Source organism: Pristiophorus japonicus, unplaced genomic scaffold (genome assembly GCF_044704955.1).
Source record: "Pristiophorus japonicus isolate sPriJap1 unplaced genomic scaffold, sPriJap1.hap1 HAP1_SCAFFOLD_29, whole genome shotgun sequence".
NCBI lineage: Eukaryota > Metazoa > Chordata > Chondrichthyes > Pristiophoridae > Pristiophorus > Pristiophorus japonicus.
The window spans coordinates 5,956,283-5,975,836 of NW_027252668.1; the positions used below are offsets into that span (position 1 = coordinate 5,956,283).

Below are 19,554 nucleotides of genomic sequence, written 5' to 3' on the forward strand. Positions count from 1 at the left end.
AACATGATTTCCCTTTCATAAAACCATGCTGACTCTGTTTGATTCAATCATGCTTTTCCAAATGTCCTGCTACTGCTTCCTTAATAATGGACTCCAGCATTTTCACAACAACAGATGTTCGGCTAACTGGTCTATAGTTTCCTGCTTTTTGTTTGCCTCCTTTTTTGAACATTTGCAATTTTCCAATCTGCTAGGACCTCCCCAGAATCCAGGGAATTTTGTTAGATTACAAACAATGCATCCACTATCTCTACAGCCACATTTCTTAAGACCAAAGGATGTAAGCCATCAGGTCCAGGGGACCTGTCCGCCTTTAGTCCTATTATTTTACCGAGTACTACTTCATTAGTGACAGTGATTGTAATAAGTTCCTCCCTACATATAACCTCTTGATTGTACACTTCGATATTACTCACAGTGAGAGTGTTTAAACTAATCTCGGACTGTTTCTGTCAGATATTAACTCCTGCACGGTCCCAGCAAACACTCCCACTCCCTCGTCCCTCCGATGTTTCTGCAGGATTGCTTTGTGAAGACGGGCACATGGAGAGAACATTTTCTGCACGGAATGATCCCAAATTGAGCATCTCCAAGGGACAAGGCTCCCAGCTTTTATCATTCTCTGTCCTTTCCCCCCCAGGCCCAGTTCCTTTGTTCAGATTCTGATAAAAGTAAATTGGGAAAAATACATTTTGATTTTTACAGGTTGAATTATTGCAGAGAGCTGCGCATGCGCGGCACAGCCCCGTCCTCTGTGTCGATGCCCAGTGAGCAGAAGAGCGCATGCGCCCTCCCCTCCCCCAGTCCTGCCTGTGATCGCCATTCACTCAGTGAGCGGAAGAAGATGGTTTCAAACAGCCGGGAATGGAGAGCCCGCAGCCCTGGGGTAAGGCAGCGAGCAGCAGCCTCCTTACAGCAGCGCAGCGCTTTGGGAGCGTGTCCGCAGATGGGCTCAGAGACCGGCACTGAGTCCGGGGAGAGTTCAGGGGGAGTCGGGGTCTGTGTGCAAGGGGCGGAGTGGAGCAAGAACCAGTGTCAGTGCGTGGTGTGAGTGGGGGGAGGGAGAGAGGCCATTCTCGAGCTGTGTGTGGACAGTGTGTGTCCAGGGGGAAGGGAGACAGAATGGGCAGAATCTGCTGTTTACAATCATTGCTGCTTTCTCTCTCCTAACCAGGAGTGAACGTTCCTGGTTTAGTTCCGTCGGGGGCTGTTTGTTTGTCAGAGGCAGAGTGGAGCAGGAACGAGTTCCGGAACATGGAGTGAGTGGGGGAAGGGAGAGGCCATTCTCGGGCTGTGTGTGGACAGTCTATTACTTTCTACTTGAGGATAAAATGGTCCTCTGATGACTCTGGTTGTAAGCAGTACTTACAGTAGCATCTCATGGTTCTCCGCAGGCCGTTGCACATGAACCAATGAACGTTACTTGGCAGAGTTTGCTTGATGGCTCCTGCATAAGGTTGACACTCGTTAATCGTTTGCACTTCAGTCCCCCGCTCCTGATCTTTGGGCCCCCTGTGCGGAGGGGAGCGGGCAGATCGGAAGGCCTCCTCGTAGGACTGCTTCTGGGCATGGCCAAAGTGGCCATTAACCGGTCCAGGCCACGGGCGGTCGAGCGGGTGTTCAGCCCGACTGCCTGCCTCTCTTCCACGGTTATGTTCGAGCCAGAGTGTCCCTGGAGATGGAGCACGCAGTGTTCACCGGTACGCTCGCGGCCTTCTGTGAGAGGTGGGCGCCAGAGGGACTGGAGTGCATCATCCCCCTGGGAACCAAATTTTAATTTAATCCATTTAACACCAAAGTTTAATTTGTCTGTTTTAATGCCCCTTTAATAAGGGGGCACTTGATTTATTGTTTTATTAAAATAGTTGTGTGTATACAGTGTGGGGTAACAGTGAAAGTAAATCACCTCGCTCTTTCAAATCATTGCTGCTTTCTTTCCCCAAATCAGTAGTGAATGTTCCTGATTCAGTTCCAATCTCATCGTGTCTGTTGTTCTTCGACAGTGAACAGTGGAAACACAGCCTGACGGTGAGGTTGTGAGGAGTTTCACAAAGTGCATCTATTGCAGACACCAGGTGAGGAGTGTGGGAGAAGACATTTCAAGCATCGGTTATTTTGTTTTGGTGCATTGAGTTGTCCAGAACCGTGTTGCTGGTGATCGAGAGCCTGTCGCTCCCTCAGATACATCAGGATCCGGACTCTGTGACATTCTGTTAACTACATAGGCCCTCAACTCGGTTTCAATCGACTGAAAACAATTGTTGTACAGCCCAGGTACTATAGTTATATTCCAGGAAAAGATTCAGAATTTTACAAATCGTCCCATCGGAGTGGGAGATATAAACCTGGACTGTTCCAATCAGGTGGTCCTATTCATGGACCAGTGCTGGGTTTGAGTTGTGTCTGGATGCTGATAACTTACTATAGAACTGTCCTACACACCTGGTATGCAGAATCTCAGTGCTACTGTACTGCAGTGAGGTCAGACAATGACACTGTTTGTATCGCGGTTTCCCCTCTCCAGATACTTTACTTTATTATAAACAAACATATTAATTATAACTTTATTTTTTATATTCTCCCACTCACTTGTCCATATCATGACTAATAATGTCCTCGTATTATTATTCTCAGAGAGCAGTACTTCACTGAGCCTGAATAAATGTGATCTTTCCTCCACCCGGAACACAAGGAACAGTGCTGTCAGCACCTTCTCACTCACAGTAAGTATATTATCACTTACAGAGCGCAGAGACACAAAACTGGTCTCAATCCTATTGTCATAGGCAGCAGAAGCTGTCAGTCCCACAGTGATCCGAATTTCCAGAGTTACATTAGGAATCCCACAATCACTTGAAGCAGTACAATAAGATGTTGTTTCAAAGTCCAAACATATTGCACTGAGAGACATATCCATTTTCACTCACTTACTCACAAACACAGGAACATATAGACACTGACACAGTGTCAATCCACACTGCTGGCATACACGGACTGTCAACCAGTGCAGGCAGCTCCTTCCCACACACAGTAAGTACATTATCACTCACAGAGCGCAGAGACACAGAACTGGCCTCAATCCTATTATCACTGGCAGCAGAAGCAGTCAGTCCCACAGTAATCCACAGTACAAGAGTTACATTGTGAATCTTACAAGGAGCAGTGGAATCAGACGCTGTTTCACCATTGAAACAGATCAAACTAACATGTAGATTAAACACCCGCACTCACTTGCCAGAAACTGGCAGGTAGAGAATAAAACACACAATCACATACCTTAATATATAAGTTAGAAAGTAAAAACCATACTCTCATATCAGAAGCTGACAGGTACAGAGCAAAAGCAATAATCACGTATCAGGAAAGTAGCGATTCAGTATTAAGCCACCTCGAATATACCAGAAAATGACAGGTGCAGAATAAAACCCACACTCCTGTACCATAGACTGACAGATACAATCTGCAACCCACACCCACATAGATGAAAGTGACACGCACAGAGTAAACTCCACACCAGAGAGTGACAGGTAGAGTGTAAATCCCAGAGTCACATGTCAGAAAACAGAGGTAAAAAGTAAAACTGATACTTGCATTGCAGAATCTGACAGTTTCTGAGCTAAAGACATATTACCATCTCATAAACTGGCAGATGCAGAGTGAAACCCACACACACCTATCAGAAAGGTAAAACCTTTACTCACATATCAGACAAATTCAGGTAGAACATAAAACAGATATTCACGTTCACATACCAGAGACGGGCAGATACAGAGTAAATCCCCGCTCATGTAGCAGGAACTGACAGGTACAGTCTAAAACATACACCCAAATTGCAGGAGCTACAAGGTGCTGATTAAACCCAGACTAACACACCAGAAACTGAGAGGCACAGATTAAACCCCCACATACATACCTAAATCTGACAGTTACAGAAATATACACACTCGCATATCAGAGACACATACAGTATAAAGCCCATATTCATGTATCATACATAAAAGCTGACAGTTACAGGTTAAACTACCACTCATAAGCCAGAAACTGACAGGTACAGATTAAACCAACACTCACATATCAGAAACTGACAAGTTCAGAATAAAATCCATAATCACATACCAGAAACTGATCAGTACAGATTAAAACAATATTCATATGCCAAAAACTGACAGGAACAGATTAAAACACACATTCGTATACTAGAAACCGTCAGGTACAGATTATGCCCACACTTACATCTCAGAAGCTGACAGTTACAGAATACCACCCATACTCACATACCAAAAACTGACAGGTACAGGATAAAACACAGTCAAATACCAGAAACTGATATATAGATTAAACCCACACTCATATACCACATATTAACAAGGACAGATAAAATACACACTCATATATTACCAGAAACTGACAGGTACAGGTGCAACCCACACTCATACCTGAAACTTACTTGTACAGATTAAAACCCACATTCACATGCAATAACTGAGAGGTACTGATTATACCCCACACTCATATACCAGGTACTTTCAGGTACAGAATAGATACCCATACTCAAGTACCAGAAAGTGACACGTATAGATGTAAGCCACACACATATACCAAGAAGTGACAGGTATAGATTAAACTCCACACTCATATATACCAGAAAATGACAAATACAGAATAAAACCCACACTCGCATCAAAGAGGCAGACAGCTATTGAGTAAATCCAACACTCGCATTGAAGAGTCTAACAGATACAGACTAAAATCCACACTTGCATATCGGGGACTGATAGCTAGAGTAAATCCCCCACACTCACATCAGAATCTAACAGATACAGACTAAAACTCACATTCACAACCCAAAGAGTGACCGCTAAAATAAAGTAAGAAATAAGAGCAGGAATAGGTCATACAGCCCCTCAAGCCAGCTCTATCTTTCAATAATATCTGAACTGAACTTCTATCTCAGCTCCATTTACCCACTTTATCCCCATAACACTTAGTGCCCAAAAACCTCCCGATCTCAGTCTCGAATACAGTCATTGACTGAGCATCCGCAGCCCTCTGCAGTAGAAAATTCCAAAGATTCACACCCCTCTGAGTGAACAAGTGTCTCCTCATCTCAGTCCTAAATGACCGAGCCCTTATCGTGAGTCTATCGCTCCTAGTTCTACACTCCAGCCAGGGGAAGCAGCCTCTCAGCATCTACCTTGTAAATCCCCCTCAGAATCTGATGTTTTATTGAGATCACCTCTCATTCTTCTCATCTCCAAGGGTATAGGCCCAAAACTTTGACCTTTCTAATTGCTTCCTGTTCCTGCACATTAACTTTCTGTGATGTGTTTACTAAGACACTCAACTCCCTCACAATTACAGCATTTACTAGACAACCCCCTCATCTCAGGAATCAACCCCGTGAACCTTCTCTGAACTGTCTCCAATGGAAGTATATCCCTCCTTAAATAAGACCAAAACTGTACGCAGTACTCCAGGTGTGGTCTCGCCAATGCCCTGTACAGTTGTAGCAGCATTGCTCTGCTTTGATACTCTATTCCCCTTTGCAATAAATGCCAACATTCCATTGGCTTTCCTAATTACTTGCTGTACCTGCATACTAACTTTTTGTGTTTCATGTACAAGGACCACAGATCCCTCTGTACCTCAGCATTTTATCATCTCTCCCCATTTAAATAATAATTTGCCTTTTTAATTTTCCTACCAAAGTGGAAAACCTCACATTTTCAAACATTATACTTCATCTGCCAAATTTTTGCCCACTCACTTAGCCTATCGATATCCTGTTGCAAATTCTTTGCCACCTCATCACAATTTGCTTTCCCACCAATCTTTCTGTCATCAACAATTTGGCTACATTGCACTCGGTCTCTTTATCCAAGTCATTAATATAATGCAATTAATTAATAAATTAATACATTATAAAAAGTTGAGGCTCCAGCACTGATTCCTGTAGCACCACACTAGTTACAGTTACATTGTGCCAACCTGAAAATGACCCGTTTATCCCGACTTGTTCTTTAGCCAATCCTCTATGCATGTTGATATATTACGCCTAACCCCCTGAGCGCTTATCTTCTGCAGTGACCTTTTATGTAGCACCTTGTCAAATGCCTGCTGGAAATCCAAATACACTGTACGCAACATCTACTGGTTTCCCTTTATCTACCCTGCTCATTAAATCCTAAATTCTCTTTCATAAAACCATGCTGACTCTGCTTGACTGTATTATGATTTTCTAAATGTCCTGCTATTGCTTCCTTAATAATGGACTGCAGCATTTTCCCAATGACTGAAGTTTGGCTAACTGATCTATAGTTTCCTGCTTTCTGTCTCCCTCCTTTCTTAAATAGGGGCATTATGTTTGCGGTTTACCAATTTGATGGGACCTCTCCAGAATCCAGGATGCATTGATTGTAACCTAGCAATTTTGGTAGGTTACAATCAATGCATCCAATATCTCTGCAGCCATGTCTTTTAAGACCTTAGAATGCAGGCCATCAGATCCAGGGGGCATGTCCACCTTTACACCCATTAATTAGCCTAGTACTTTTTATCTAGTGATCATGATTGCTTTAAGTTTACCCCCTCTAAATAGCCCCTTTATTATCAGTTATTTTAGTGTCTTCTACCATGAAAAACAATACAAAATATTTGTTCCAAGTCTCTGCCATTTCTCTGTTTCTCATTATTAACTGCCCAGTCTCATTGTCTAAGAGACCAACTTTTACTGTAGCTATACCTGTAGAAGCTCTTACTGTCTGTTTTTATAATTCTTGCTAGTTTACTCTGGTAATCTATCTTCTCACTTTATTATTTTTAGTCATCCTTTGCTGGTTTCTAAAAATTTTCCAATCCTCTGACCTTCCATTATTCTTTGCAACATTTGTATGCCTTTGTTTTCAATTTGATGCCATCCTTTACTTCCTCGGTTAGCCATGGATGGTTGATCCTTCTCTTAAGAGTCCTTCTTTCTCATTAGAATATATATTTGTTGACAGATATGAAATATCTCCTTAAATGTTTGCCACTGCTCAACTACCATCTTACCCTTTAGTCTATTTTCCCAGTCCACTTTAGCCAACTCTGCCTTCATACCTTTGTAATTGCCTTTATTTAAGTTCAGGACACTAGTTTGAGATTCTCACCCTCAAACTGAATTTGAGATTCTAACATGCAATGATCACTCTTCCCAAGAGGATCCTTTACAATGAGATTATTAATTAATCCAGTCTCATTACATATTACCAAATCTAAAATAGTCTGCTCCCTGGTTGGTTCCACAACGTATTGTTCTAAGAAACCATCCCGAATACACTCTATGAACTCTTTCTCGGGACTACATTTACCAATTTGATTTATCGATCAATATTAAGATTAAAATCACCCATGATTATTGCCGTATCTTTCTTGCAAACCTCCATTATTTCTTCATTTATAGTCTGTGCTACAGTGTAGCTAGTGTTAGAGGGCCTATAGATCACTCCCACCAGTGACTTATTTTCCTTATTATTTCTTATCTCCACCCATACTCCCATACCAGAGACGCAGATACAAAATAAAATTGAATCTCACATATCAGAAACTGACAGGTAAAATAAAACCTACACTTAGATACTGACAGATACAGAGTAAATGCCACATTCGTGTTCTAGCGAAAGATACATAGTGTAAATTACTAACTCACTAATTTGAAATTAACTGTTGCAGAATCAAGCACCCAATCACATACCAGCAAGTGACATGTACAAAGTAAAACCCACACTCACACAACAGATACTGACAGAGTAAAGACCATCCTCACTTACCAGTTATTGACTGGAACAGGGTTATAGCATCTTGCCCATCCCTGAAACTGACAGATACAAAGCAAAAGCAACTTCCAATTATGCAGAAACTGGCAGTTATAGGGTCGGACACTCACTAACATATCAGAACATAACAAGTACAGAATAAAATCCAGACTCCCATAACAGATACAGAGAAAAGCATATACGCACATACCAGAGACAGACAGATACAGTGTGAACTCACACTCACAAACCAGAGACACATAGATACAGAGTGAAACTCACACTCACATATCGGAGACAGATAGGTACAGAATGAACTCACACTCACATACCAGAGACAGATAGGTACAGAATGAACTCACACTCACATACCAGAGACAGATAGGTACAGAGTGAACTCCCGCTCAATACCAGAGACAGATAGATACAGTGTGAACTCACACTCACATACCAGAGACAGGTACAGAGTGAACTCCCGCTCAATACCAGAGACAGATAGATACAGTGTGAACTCACACTCACATACCAGAGACAGATAGGTGCAGAATGAACTCGCACTCATATAAGAACATAAGCAATAGGAGCAGGAGTTGGCCATTTGAGGGACAGGATAAAGCTTCATTTGGAAAGACATGGATTAATCAAGGACAGTCAGCATGGATTTGTTAAGGGAAGGTCATGTCTGACTAACTTGATTGAATTTTTCGAAGAGGTAACCAGGAGGATCGATGAGGGCAGTGCATGTGATGTTGTTAGATCTCTTAATTTCCAATGAAATACGAACTCCGATGGTAGTTTTAACTTTTTAATCTTGGCAGAGAGCAACAAACTGCTGGCTGATTGCCAGTTCCTTTGTCTTACTGAAACCACATGGTCAAAATGGCTGTATATATGCCTGGATCAATTTACAGAAAAGAACTCGCCTTCTTTGACCTTATTGGCTCAATACCCAAGGTCCTAAAATGTCAAGGTGATTGATGAGTTAATGCAACATGCTGAGCAGCACGTAGTAGCTTTGACTTGGGGGTCTGTGAATTTTCAAAGCCTGTCTAAATGAGCCTGTTTGAATACTCTATCAATCCCCCCTTTGATTCTTTCACAAACTGAATCATAAAACTTCAGGTATCACTGGTTAAACATTCTACAAAATAATTTCATACATGTTAATAGAGTTTCCTTCTGAAATTTGTTGATGTGTTTCGCCACATGTCCGGACTAGTAGCTTCCACACAAATTTACACCAACCCGAGTTCCATCGTGGCCACAATGGAAGTCTGGTTTTAGTAGGTTAATTAACCTTATTCCAATTTAATCCAAATCAGTATCTTAATTCAATCAGTAAACAACCTTTTCTTAAGCATAACATACCCCTGTGCCACGTACAGACGGTCTGCTGGGACCTGCAAGGTGTCTCACCTGCGGGACAGCAGCTACAGCCACCTGGTCACAACAACATTTAATCAACATAAACAAACAATATAAAAGTAAAACAATTACAACAAATAGAATTAAACCTTCCACCAATGAAGTTCCTATTGAACCTAGCCATTCAGTGGCTCCACTCCTCAAAGTGAATGATGGGGGTTGCTTAAGTTTTTCTACCTCCTTTTGGATATGCTCCGCTAAGTGGGTAATTTCTTCGGAGCTATCTAGGATATATGTGCAACACTCAGTTCCGAGTAGGGCGCAAGTACCTCCCTTTTCAGCCAGGATGTAATCAAGGGCCAGTCTATTCTGTAGGGCTACTGTGCGGATTGCTACCATTTCTGCATTGATTTTAACTAGGGCCTCTGAGGTATCATTGGCTACCCGTTCCACAATGGATGCCATGTTAATGGATTCCCTTGCCAGTTTGGCGGTCCCATATCCGGGGATCAGAATGGCAAAGAACCTCTCTGTTTCTGTGATAACTCTCTTAGGACGGTGTAAATGTTCCGACAGTGACTTTATATGAGACATATAAGGCACAATGTAGGCTAAATAGCAGGATTCCATCCAATTCTGAGGCAGCCAAGGGTAGGCCTTGTGGCCACACACCCAATAGGTGCCATTATAGGCAATGAATGTTAGCTGTTTCTTTGTCAGCAACACTCCGGGGCCTGTCCAGGCTTTTCCATCTGTTTTATTCAGAATCCCCGTTACGTTAAAAATTCCCACATCGGCCCAGTTTGGACGGTTCCGTGGCTTGATTTTATTATAATTCCGGGAGCAGTTACTATACCCCATATTTTGGCCTCCTTTGATGCTTCTAATCAGACAGACCGATTCCCCCGGTCTTCCTATTCCCGTTGTATTAGTGATAACAAAAAATGGGGGCCGTTTGGAATTATTGTAGCACGGTTGGTATCCCCCTTCAAAGGTAGTCAGATTGTAACCTGCTGACTTCCATTTACGTGCCCAGTTTTCCGTATCCTGAAATGCATTGCCTGTTTTATTTTGATTAATTATCCACTCAGCCATTTCCGAGATATCCCTTTGAGTGAATAGGAATATACGAACACACCCAACAACTAGAAATGTTACCTTGTTTGGCATAAATGTATGACATATATAAAAAGTTATTTACATGTAATTCCCTTGCTACCCTACTATTTCCCTTTGGTGCAGAGGGTCGGCTAGTAAGAAGTAGGCCTATGCCTAGAATACCTACAATCAATAATACAGTACATTTATACATTTTCGCAAAAAGTAATTGTCCTTATTAGATTTCAGCTTTAGTTACAGGTGCTCGTTTAACGTGTGAAGCATGGATCCAGGCTTTCTTTCCTTGGACGTTAACAGCTGCCTGGGTGGTCAATAACACTTGATAAGGTCCCTCCCACTTGGCACCCAAAGGTTCTTTATGCAACTTTTTCACATACACCCAGACTCCCGGGATGATGCCGTGTCCTCCTTCGGGTGGATTACCCAAGCTGCCGATACCTGTCGGGAAACAGAACTAATAGCAAAGTGTCACCCATTAAGTGAACATCAGCTTTCCATAAATCGATAGTTCCTGGCAGCTACATGGGTCTTCCTGTTATAATTTCAAATGGGCTTAGACCTGTAGTTCTGTTCAGGGTTGCCCTAATGCTACATAGCACTATTGGTAGTGCCTGGGGCCATGGTGTTCCATCAATTCTTCTTTCTTCAAAGTTCCAATTGACCATGTCACCCAACCATCCTCAAAATGCAACGATGAATCTACTTGGATTAGAACGTCCATTCCCAAAAGGGGTTGATCTACTGGGCCTATCCAGACCGGCGTGGTTAGTTCATGTGGACCCAGCCTGAAAAGTACCGGTGTTGTCCTTTTAATTTCCATTTTATGGCCTCCAACTCCATAGGCTGTATGTACCCTACCATCCAACGGCAAAAAGTCTCCATATTGTAGGGCTAAGGATGTTAATTCCGCCTCTGTGTCTAAAAGACAGTCCACATGCTTATCGCCCACCCTCACTGTTTTATATAGCCCATCTCCCCTTTGTTGTATTAGTGCGAGGAGGGCGGCCAGGGTGGGCTCTAATCGTTTTTTGCTATCCCAAGTAACTCCTTCTGTTGTTGTATTGCCAGTCGCTTAAATGCTTCTATGAGGTCGTTATCTTGTGACAAGCCTGGCTGAATTGTATCCCTGGCTGCGTCCTCTTCCCCAGCCACGATCTTTCTGATTTGCCCTGCACGTCTTGGCCCAGTGACCTTCTTTCCCACAATAATGACATTTTCCGGGTAATTTTCCTAATAACTGTTTATCAGAATCCTGGGATTTCCATCCCATAGCCTGAACAGCTCGGACTTTAACTCCCATATCCCGATCTAATTGGTTACATCGATCCACCAATGCTGCAAAGGTAGTTCCTCTACCTTCCCAGTCTGGTAACACTACCTTAAGCATTTTGGACAGTTCTGGCTTTAGACCTGCCACGAAAGCTGCTTTCAGGGGTCCAAACACTTGTTCATCCAATTCCTCATCCGTATTATTCATACCCGAATGTTCTAGCCACGTGCATCTAAACCGCTCGTCATACTCCAGGACCTCCTCTGTTCCTTTCTGTTGGCAGGCTGCAATTTTTCCCCAGTCTGTCTTAGCTGGACTGAAGGCTTGCAGCCAGTGTTTAATCACCTCCCATCCTGCGTCTAATTCTTGCTCATTCTGCCCCAAAGCTTTCATCTACCTTGTCGTGCAATTTTCTTCCCTGTGTTTTTGGCACCATTATGGTCAAAATTTGCACTCTGTCCCAGGGATGAAGTTGATATATATTTCTTAAGCGGTCCAATTGGTCCCACGTTTTTACTCCCCCTTTCTTTGGATTGGGCAACTCCTTGGACCATTTATCAATTTTCTCTGGGTCTGCCGGAGCATGAACTAAGTATTCTGCATACACCCTTCTCTTTGTTTTTTTGGTTCCGCCCTCATCCGCAGTCTCTTCTGATTTGACTACAACTCGTCTTTTTTTAAACGGGGCAAAGTGCACCCCTAATTCATCATCCTCCGACACTGTATTGTCGGAGGATTCAGAATCCGTATCTATTCCTCGGTCGTGTCTTCGGGTTTGCGCTTTTAATTTATCCAAACATGGATACCCTGGGAATTGATCAATACATTTTCCTTTTCCTATTACTGTCTCTTGACCTAATGATTTTTTCCATTCTTTAATTTCACCTTTAAGATCTTTAACTTCCGCTTCCAGCTTTTCAAGTTCAAGCTTTTTCTGTCGCAGCTGTGCACAAACTGCTTGCAATTGATCCTTTGTACTGGTCAGTTCTTGATCATGTTGGGAACGCATTATAATTTCATTCCGCTTTTGAATCTGGCCCATAACCGCTAGGGACCATCTATTTCGCTCTTTATTTTTCATATGGGTCGTTTTTCTCCAGAACCTTTTAATCTCGTCCAAGGACCATTGTCCTTTGGAGGTTCCGTACTTTTGTTCGATCTTAATACAGGTTTTAGAAAAGTTGAATTGTTGCTCTATGTATTCTTTCAACTGTTCGAGAATTAAATCGAGCGAAACTTCAGGTGGTGCTTGCCCACCTTTAAAAGTTGTAGGCAATTCTTTGCTCTTATCTCCTGCTGCCATTTCTTTACTGGGGTCTCGAGCCGTAAGCTTTCCCAGCCAATCAATAGGTCGGTGATTAATTAACTAACACACCGCCAAAGTTTAGACGTCTATGGGACCTCGAGCCGACTACCAACCGGAGGGTTCGCAAACCGGAGGCTTTCGGAATCACGTAGAAGGAGAGGCGAATTTAGACTTTTGACCGAGGACTTTTTTTTAAAAAAGAGGTGTCCTTACCTCAGTATGTAGGTCCGATGTCCAAAATTCAGTTTCTTTCCTCAGCGATCCTGTTCGCAGCGCCAAAATTGTTCGATCTCTTAATTTCCAATGAAATACGAACTCTGATGGTAGTTTTAACTTTTTAATCTTGGCAGAGAGCAACAAACTGCTGGCTGATTGCCAGTTCCTTTGTCTTACTGAAACCACATGGTCAAAATGGCTGTATTTATGCCTGGATCAATTTACAGAAAAGAACTCGCCTTCTTTGACCTTATTGGCTCAATACCCAAGGTCCTAAAATGTCAAGGTGATTGATGAGTTAATGCAACATGCTGAGCAGCACGTAGTAGCTTTGACTTGGGGGACTGTGAATTTTCAAAGCCTGTCTAAATGAGCCTGTTTGAATACTCTATCAGATGTAGTGTATATGGATTTTAGCAAAGCTTTTGATAAGGTCCAACATGGCCAACTGGTCACGAAAGTAAAAGCCGATGGGATGCAGGGCAAAGTGGCAAGTTGGATCCAAAATTGGCTCAGACGCAGAAAGCGAAGGGTAATGGTTGATAGGTGTTTTTGTGACTGGAAGGATGTATCCAGTGGGGTTCCGCAGGGCTCAGTGCTGGGTCCCTTGCTTTTTGTGGTATATATCAATGACTTGGACTGGAATGTTGTGGGTATGATTAGGAAGTTTACAGCTGACAGTAAAATAGGCTGTGTGGTTGATAATGAAGAAGAAAGCTGTGGATTGCAGGAAGATATCAATGTACTGGTCAGGTGGGTGGAACAGTGCCAAATGGATTCAATCCAGAGAGGTGTGAGGTCATGCATTTGGGGAGGGCTAACAAGGCAAGGGAATACACATTAAATGGTACGACACTGAAAAGTGTAGAGGAACAAAGGGACCTTGGAATACATGTCCACGGATCCCTGAAGGTAGCAGGCCAGGTAGATAAGGTGGTTAAGAAGGCATGTGGAATACTTGCCTTTATTAGTCGAGGCATAGAATACAAGAGACAAGGAGGTTATGCTTGAACTGTATAAAACACTGGTTAGGCCACAGCTGGAGTACTGTGTGTAGTTCTGGTCACCACATTACAGTAAGGTGTGATGGCACTGGAAAGGGTGCAGAGGAGATTTACAAGAATGTTGCCTGGACTGGAGAATATTGGCAATGAGGAAAGATTGGAGAGAGGAGGCTGAGGAGAGACCTGATTGAGATGTATAAAATTATGAGGGTTCTGGATAGAGTGGAAAGGAAGGACTTGTTTCCCTTGGCAGAGGGGTCGACAACCAGGGGACATAGATTTAATGTAATTGGGGGGAGGTTTAAAGGAGATACGAGGGGAAATGTCTTCACCCAGCGGGTAGTGGGGGTCTGGAACACACTGCCCGAAAGGGTGGTAGAGGCAGAAACCCTCACGACATTTAATACTTGGATGTGCATTTAAAGTGCCGTAACCTTCAGGGCTACGGACCAAGAGCTGGAAAATGGGATTAGGCAGGATAGCTCTTGGTCGGCCGGCGCGGACGCAATGGGCCAAAACGGCCTCCTTCCATGCTGTAAATTTCTATGATTCTATGATTTGCCACTCGAGCCTGCTCCGCCATTGAATTAGATCATGGCTGATCTTCTACCTCAACACCGTTGCCCGCACTGTCCCCCTATCCCTTGGTTCCCTTAGTATCAAACAAAATGTCAATCTCAATCTTGAATACACTCATCACCTGAGCATCCACATTCCTCTGGGGTAGAGCATTCCAAAGATACACAACCCTCTCAGTGAAGACATTTCTCCTCATCTCAGATCTAAATGGCTGAGCCCTTATTGTGAGTCTAACAGTCCTAGTTCTGGACTGTCCATCCAGTGGAAGCAGCCTCTTAGCATCTACCCTGTCAATCCCCCCAGGGTCTTATATGTTTCAATAAGATCACCTCTCATTCTTCTCATCTCCAAGTGTATAGACCCACATCTTTCACCTTCCTAAGTGCTTGCTGCACCAACATGTTAACTTTCAATGTTTTACGTACAATGGCACTCAAGTCTCTCTGAATTGCAACATTTACTAATCTCTCAGGTTTTAAACAATATTCTGGTTTTCTATTCATATAAAGTAAAACCTCTACTCCTACCAGAAACTGGCAGATACAGAGGAATACCCACACTCGCATCTCAGAGCCTGACAGATACAGAGTAATACCCGCACTCGCGTACCAGAAAATGAGAATTACAGAATAAAACCCACAAATTTAATTCCAGAGACAGACAGATACAGAGTAAAACCCACATTCTCATTTCAGACACTGACAGGTACATCATAAAACCTACATTCACAGACCAGAAAGAGAAGATACTGGAAAAAAAAATAATACTCACAAAGCAGGGACTGACGGATAAAGACTAAAACTCACACTCTCATAAATCCCTCTCTCCCACAGCAGAAATTGACAGGTAGAAAGGAAAACCCACACTCATGGAGTGGTAAATGAATGGTACAGAGTAAAACTCACTCACACATCAGAAACTGACAGGTACAGCGTAAAACCCACTCTCACTTTTCACAACCTGACAGTTAGAGTAAAACACAGATTTGCATATCAGAAACTGACAGGTAGATTAAGTCCCACATTCGCAAACAAAAACTGATAGATACAGTGTAAGCCATACACCCACTTAGCTGAAATCAGCTGGTACATAATAAAATGCACACTCACACACCAGAACTGGTACAGAGTGAAACTCACTCACATACCAGAGACGGATAGATACAGAGTTAAACTCACACACTCTGTGTTGTACCATTATTTTATAAAAGGACGAGAGCAGAATGAATAAATCGACTAAATTAACACTGTGGTTTCATCTTCAAAGAGCCGTTGCTTTTTTAAAGCTTTTTCCTGTGTTGTGAATTTATTTGCAATGGTCACCGCCTTTGTCCCATTCCGACACGGCGTGCTTGGCCATCTCCCCGGGCAGCACCAGACTCACAGCGGTCTGGGTGTGCACACAATCCACAACAGCCAAACTATTGGAGGTTGGTGCCATCTCCTGGCTGCCAGCCAGTAGTGCAACAAGATAACCATTCATCAGTAACTGTTTTCAGCTGGAGACAAATAACCTGAACACCTTGTTTACGTTCAGATTACAATGATTGCAGTTAGTGCTGACTAAAGTTCTAAAGACCCATGGTGAGTGGTCTGTCAATACAGAGGCTTACATGTTAAACTTAGTGTGATGGTGCTATAGTGGTGAGCATAGCTGTTTTCCCAGGGATTGACTTGGGTTTCATTCTCGGCCAGCACAAACAGGCTCCATTTAATACAGTTTATGTCACCATGTCGCAGTTTAGAACCCAACACGAGTGCCATCCAGCAAATGCCATTTCTCTAACATTTACAAAGCACATTCATCATCCATTTATTTATCACATAAAATTGAGGTTTCATTTATTTTTGGTGATAACTATTGTTTAATCTATAGGGGACTGAAGAAAAAGTAACTGGGGTGAGGACTCAGTCCAGACTTTAAACTAATAAATGGGGTGAGGGCTCGGTCCAAGCAAGATTACTATTCATAACATAACATAAGAATTAGGAACAGGAGGAGGCCATCTTGCCCCTTAAGTCTGCTCCGCCATTCAACAAGATCATGGCTGATCTGGCCGTGGACTCAGCTCCACTTACCCGCCCGCTCCCCGTAACCCTTAATTCCCTTATTGGTTAAAAATCTATCTATCTGTGATTTGAATACATTCAATGAGCTAGCCTCAACTGCTTCCTTGGGCAGAGAATTCCACAGATTCACAACCCTCTGGGAGAAGAAATTCCTTCTCAACTCGGTTTTAAATTGACTCCCCCGTATTTTGAGGTTGTGCCCCCTAGTTCTCATCTCCCCGACCAGTGGAAACAACCTCTCTGCCTCTATCTTGTCTATCCCTTTCATTATTTTAAATGTTTCTAGAAGATCACCCCTCATCCTTCTGAACTCCAACGAGTAAAGACCCAGTCTACTCAATCTATCATCATAAGGTAACCCCCTCATCTCCGGAATCAGCCTCGTGAATCGTCTCTGTACCCCCTCCAAAGCTAGTATATCCTTCCTTAAGTAAGGTGACCAAAACTGCACGCAGTACTCCAGGTGCGGCCTCACCAATACTCTGTACAGTTGCAGCAGGACCTTCCTGCTTTTGTACTCCATCCCTCTCGCAATGAAAGCCAACATTCCATTCGCCTTCCTGATTACCTGCTGCACCTGCAAACTAACTTTTTGGGATTCATGCAGGAACTCCAAAAGAGTTTCATGCACAAGGACCCCCAGGTCCCTCTGCACCGCAGCATGTTGTAATTTCTTCCCATTCAAATAATATTCCCTTTTACTGTTTTTTTCCCAAGGTGGATGACCTCACACTTTCCGACACTGTATTCCATCTGCCAAACCTTAGCCCATTCGCTTAACCTATCTAAATCTTTTTGCAGCCTTTCTGTGTCCTCCACACAACCTGCTTTCCCACTAATCTTTGTGTCATCTGCAAATTTTGTTACACTACACTCTGTCCCCTCTTCCAGGTCATCTATGTATATTGTAAACAGTTGTGGTCCCAGCACCGATCCCTGTGGCACATCACTAACCACCGATTTCCATCCTGAAAAGGACCCATTTATCCCGACTCTCTGCTTTCTGTTCGCCAGCCGATTCTCTATCCATGCTAATACATTTCCTCTGACTCTGTGTACCCTTATCTTCTGCAGTAACCTTTTGTGTGGCACCTTATCGAATGCCTTTTGAAAATCTAAATACACCACATCCATCGGAACACCTCTATCCACCATGTTCGTTATATCCTCAAAGAATTCCAGTAAATTAGTTAAACATGATTTCCCCTTCATGAATCCATGCTGCGTCTGCTTGATTGCACTATTCCTATCTAGATGTCCCGCTATTTCTTCCTGAATGATAGTTTCAAGCATTTACCCCACTACAGATGTTAAACTAACCGGCCTATAGTTAACTGCCTTTTGTCTGCCCCCTTTTTTAAACAGAGGCGTTACATTAGCTGCTTTCCAATCCGCTGGTACCTCCCCAGAGTCCAGAGACTTTTGGTAGATTATAACGAATGCATCGGCTATAACTTCCGCCATCTCTTTTAATACCCTGGGATGCATTTCATCAGGACCAGGGGACCTGTCGACCTTGAGTCCCATTAGCCTGTCCAGCACTACCCACCTCGTGATAGTGATTGTCTCAAGGTCCTCCCTTCCCACATTCCTGTCACCAGCAATCTTTGGCATGGTTTTTTGTCTTCCACTGTGAAGACCAAAGCAAAATAATTGTTTAAGGTCTCAGCCATTTCCACATTTCCCATTATTAAATCCCCCTTCTCATCTTCTTAGGGACCAACATTTACTTTAGTCACTCTTTTCCGTTTTATATGTCTGTAAAAGCTTTTACTATCCGTTTTTATGTTTTGCGCAAGTTTACCTTCATAATCTATCTTTCCTTTCTTTATTGCTTTATTGCAGTGACCAGTTGTAATTGGAGGGAAGGTGTTCCAGCACCGTGCTTACATTCTGATTAAAATGATTGCTCAGCAATTTATTTGTCCCGCTGAAGACCCGTAAGAAGCAGTTTGTCTGCAAATACAAAATGACTGATGTGTGGGCGATGGTGGTATAGTGCTGAGCATAGCTGCCTTTCAAGCAGTTGAACCGGGTTCGATTCTTGGCCATCGCAACCGAGGTAATTTTAATACCCCCCACAGGTCAGAACTGAATTATGGGATCTTGCAGCAGGATTTTACAACAAGGCAATTGTCAATCAAATTTGTAAATTAAAATTAAAAAAATGAAACTAAAAGGGACTTCAAACTAATAAATGAGTGCTCAGTGAAAAACTATAGTAAAAATGGTCATTAAATATCCAAAAAATGGGTGAAGAGCAGAGTTCGGGTCCCAAACAGTGCCAAGGATACTCCAAGTGAAGGTAATAGTAAAACAACGAATGTAGTTACAGCAGCAGTGACAGATAAGAAAGGTGTTGAATTAAACGGTATGAGATAGGCGGCATCAATTCTCAATTAAGCAGAAACTGTCAGGTACAGAGGAAGACCCACACTCACATTTCAGAAACTGGCAGATAAATAGAGAAAATCGCATCCTCACAGACCAGAGACAGATATATACAGAGAAGATCCCACTCTCACACACCAGAGACAGATATATACAGGGAAAATCCCACCCTCACAAACCAGAGACAGATATATACAGGGAAAATCCCACCCTCACATACCAGAGACAGATATAAGCGTGGAAAATCTCACCCACACACAACAGAGACATGTATATTCAGAGGAAATCCTACGTTCACACACCAGAGACAGATATATACAGGGAAAATCCGAGCTTCACATACCAGAGAAAGATATATACATAGAAAATCCCACACTCACTCACCAGAGACAGATATATACATAAAAAATCCCACACTCACTCACCAGAGACAGATACATAC

General features: G+C 42.8%; 1 long non-coding RNA gene across 1 annotated transcript; it reads left to right on the forward strand.

Moving 5' to 3' along the window:
- Positions 1-692: 692 nt before the first annotated feature.
- LOC139248278 (uncharacterized) lies at positions 693-18,924 on the forward strand. Its single transcript, XR_011591027.1, has 4 exons — positions 693-886; positions 2,004-2,075; positions 2,635-2,723; positions 18,567-18,924. It is a non-coding gene; the product is annotated as an uncharacterized lncRNA (long non-coding RNA).
- Positions 18,925-19,554: the final 630 nt, after the last annotated feature.